Source organism: Palaemon carinicauda, chromosome 36 (assembly GCF_036898095.1).
Source record: "Palaemon carinicauda isolate YSFRI2023 chromosome 36, ASM3689809v2, whole genome shotgun sequence".
NCBI classification, from domain to species: Eukaryota; Metazoa; Arthropoda; class Malacostraca; order Decapoda; family Palaemonidae; genus Palaemon; species Palaemon carinicauda.
In genome coordinates this window covers 7,651,445-7,655,780 of record NC_090760.1, presented here as the reverse complement: position 1 = coordinate 7,655,780, position 4,336 = coordinate 7,651,445, and positions in this window count along the sequence as shown.

The following is a 4,336-nucleotide window of genomic DNA, read 5'->3' as shown; positions in this document are numbered from 1 at the left end:
TCGGTCGTCTGTTTTCATAAAGATAGAAGTGGCGTGACCTGCCGTGACCTCTTCTCCCCGGGTAAGGTGACCCAGGGTTGCCAGATTTTCTGAGAAAAGGCCAACTTCTGATCAACTGGGGCTTTAAAAGGCCAAGTCATTAGTATAAAAAAGCCAAAAGGATAGCATTCAAGGCCAGCCTTCTTTATGATATTGCTGAAGGCTAAGCAATTTTTTAAAGGCTAAATTTGAAGTTTTTAGACTGAAAAAGACCAACTTGGAAACCCTGAGGTGACCGGACAATATGCTTCGCTCCAGCTGAGGGTATCTCGCATAGATTAACAGGTGGGGCTTGGTAGAAAGTCACGTTTTTAATTGTTTGGTTTTCTCTTTACTCAAAAATGTAATTTGTTTTTATTACCAAAGGGGTTATATTTGTTCGCTGATAGGATAGATTGGTGAAAGAAGAATGGGGGCGGTTGTTTAGTTAACCGTGGTAGGGAATAGTTTGGTAAGTTAAGTATATCTTTTTCATGAAACTGCAAAGGCAGATCATGTTAATTATGCCGAATGTGAATTACATGACAATATATATATATATTATATATATATATATATATATATATATATATATATATATATATATATATATATATATATATATATATATATATATATATATATATATATATATATATATATATATATATATATATATATATATATATATATATATATATACAAATTACTTCAGTTGAGCGAGTAGGTTCTTTGTATTGAAGTGATAAATAAAATAATATTAATCTTTTGGAAAAGATAGCTTATAAATATCAACAATATAACTTTTTCAAATATTTCATATTGGCAATTTATATTGGCAAGTAGGTACTTTTAGATTTTCGCATCTCATAAAAATGCAACATCCCAGTAAAAAATTGTATCCGTTTAAACACACTTAGCTGTTTTCATTGAAAAAAAATCAATCATTTGCTTTCTTAAGATGTTCAGTAAATTCCTAGTTTTTAGCCATCATAGCTGGAACACCATCAGTGCATAACATATTGTAATAAGGAAGTAAAATTTAGTCCTTCTTTGTGACATTGCTTATTGAAGTTGTTAAAATATTTGTTCCTCTTGTCCTTGCGTTAAGGTTACCCAAGGGAAGCTGTTTTTCATGCAATCAAAACTCATCAATGAAAGCAAAAATAAAATATTGTTATGCCAAAAATCTGGAACCTGTTGACTCATCTAAAACTAACAGATCACAGTGAGGAGATGGACAAAACAGGAACTATCTCTTCCACCATACGTTAGATCACTCACTCACTGCAACTAGCAGTTTTTCCTTGTCAGCTACAACAGCTGTTGCAGCTGACAAGGAAAAACTGCTAGTTTTATCAAGTTAGAATTCATTGAATTCAAGGAAAAATTGCTTCCATTCTCTGGGAGGTACATCACTGGACACAACTTTCCTATTGTCTGTTTGTACATAATTCTATGTGTGTACATACAGTAGAATGATTTCAAACACACAATATTCAGTGTCAAAACAGAAATGTACTACACATACTGTACATATATCAAAGGCCGCACTTGATGGTCCAGAAGGCCATATGCGGCCTTAAGGCTGCAGGTTCCCCATCCCTGCTTTAGTCATATTGCTCACAGCAAACCAACCTAGTATGGTACCCCTTACTAGTACAGCTTTGCTGATCATCGCGATACACAAACCCTGCCACCATGATAAGGTATCCTTACTAAAGGGATATACTGTATATATATATATATATATATATATATATATATATATATATATATATATATATATATATGCGTAAAAATCACAGAAAAACGTGATGCTCAGATGCAGAAGAACCACAGGGAAAATGAAAATACAGAATATACACTTGAGTCCTGACTAGTTTCGTGATACTTCCTCAGAGGACTGATTTATTGAGAGAGGTTTCTTACAATTTATAGGGAAAGCAAAAGTACGAACATACATATAGAGATTTAGAGAACAATGACACTCCCTTACCCGCTACCTGGGCTTGACTCAGGTGTGTGGAGGAGGAGTCCGCAAGCTCGTTAGACACCTGCTAAAAAGGGTCATTTCTAGTGGCGGGTATATTCTTGTTTTCTTCTTATTTTACTTTCATTACAGTTATTTATATGTCAATGCGGTAGCCTTATCTATATAAATACATAAGCAAAACATACACAAAAATACAAATACATACACATATATATATATATATATATATATATATATATATATATATATATATATATATATATATATACACATACACATACATATACATACACATACACATATACATATATATACATACATACAGATACAAATACATATACATATACATAAATACTTACACATACACATACATATACATACACACACATATATACATATATATACACATACATATATACATATATACATATATACACATACATACTTATGCATATATACATTTATATGTATACAACATTAATATCATAAACATATAATCATGTATATATCAATACTTATATCTAGCATAACACTATATAGTGCCAATATACTTATGCATACTATATAAAATAATTGTTTCCTTTAATGAATGGTAGCTTAGGTCTAAATATTAATTTCACACCGACGTTAATTATTCACAATACATTCAATTCTACATTTAAGTGGTTAATGTTTTTTTATATAGTTTACAGATCTCTTTACATATAAAGGCGTCGAGTTTATACATTCCATGACCAATATTCAAGTTGTTTTCAAAGGTTTCTTTTATGAAACTGGACTCTATGATGTTTCTTTCTACTAAGTTATTTGAATGAACCAATTTCTTTGCACCTGACCAATTAATAAGGTGATTTTTATCTCTAACGTGGGCAAAGAGTGCATTATTATCTTGAGCATACCTGACACTTTTCTTATGTTGTTCAATTCTCTTTTCTAGGGCTTTACCAGTTTGACCAATATAGTATTTTTCACAAGCATTGCATGGAATACGATATACACATCCCTTGGTAATGTCAGGAGAATTCTTTATTAAGGCTGTTTTTATTGTATTTTTACTCTTAAATGCTACATTTACATTGAAATTTTTTAACAGTTGGGGAATTTCTTTAAATGAATCACAATAAGGTAGTACAAGTAAATTTTGTGTTATAGTTTTTTCTGTTATCATTACCGAAAAAAGTCTTTTTTGCTGTTCTTAGGGCATCATCTAACACAATTTCAGGATACTTTATTTTTTTACCTATTGCTCTAATACCATTTATTTCGTCATCAATATATTCAGGGCTGCAGACTCGGAATGCTCTTAAAAACATAGAAGTAAATACAGATTTCTTAACTTTGTTGCCTTGGTTTGAGTAATAATGGACATATGCCGAGATATTCGTTGGCTTTCTGTATACACTGAACTTGAGACTATTACTACATCTATGTATGCGACAATCCAAAAAAGGTAGGGTACAATTATTCTCCAGCTCCATAGTGAAATTTATTGATGGTACCAAACTATTCAATCTATATATATATATGAATACATATCACAAGCACACGTGATTTCAATCAATGTAAATATCACCTACGAATGACATTTAATACCGAATTCTATCTTGGGAATATACATCCGCTTGGAATTAATTTTTATGGTAACAGCTTCTGGCCGGGTGGAGATTCGAACCCCCCCCCCCCCCCTGTTCGGCTGGAAACCATGCCTGCAGGGACCATACCGACTGAGCTATCTCTCTTGAGGTGGAGATTCGAACCCCCACCTGTTCGGGTGGAAACCATGCCTGCAGGGACCATACCGACTGAGCTATCTCTCTTGAGGTGGAGATTAGAACCCCCACCTGTTCGGCTGGAAACCATGCCTGCAGGGACCATACCGACTGAGCTATCTCTCTTGAGGTGGAGATTCGAACCCCCACCTGTTCGGGTGGAAACCATGCCTGCAGGGACCATACCGACTGAGCTATCTCTCTTGAGGTGGAGATTCGAACCCCCACCTGTTCGGCTGGAAACCATGCCTGCAGGGACCATACCGACTGAGCTATCAAGAGAGATAGCTCAGTCGGTATGGTCCCTGCAGGCATGGTTTCCAGCCGAACAGGTGGGGGTTCGAATCTCCTCTTGATAGCTCAGTCGGTATGGTCCCTGCAGGCATGGTTTCCAGCCGAACAGGTGGGGGTTCGAATCTCCACCTCAAGAGAGATAGCTCAGTCGGTATGGTCCCTGCAGGCATGGTTTCCAGCCGAACAGGTGGGGGTTCGAATCTCCACCCGGCCAGAAGCTGTTACCATAAAAATTAATTCCAAGTGGATGTATATTCCC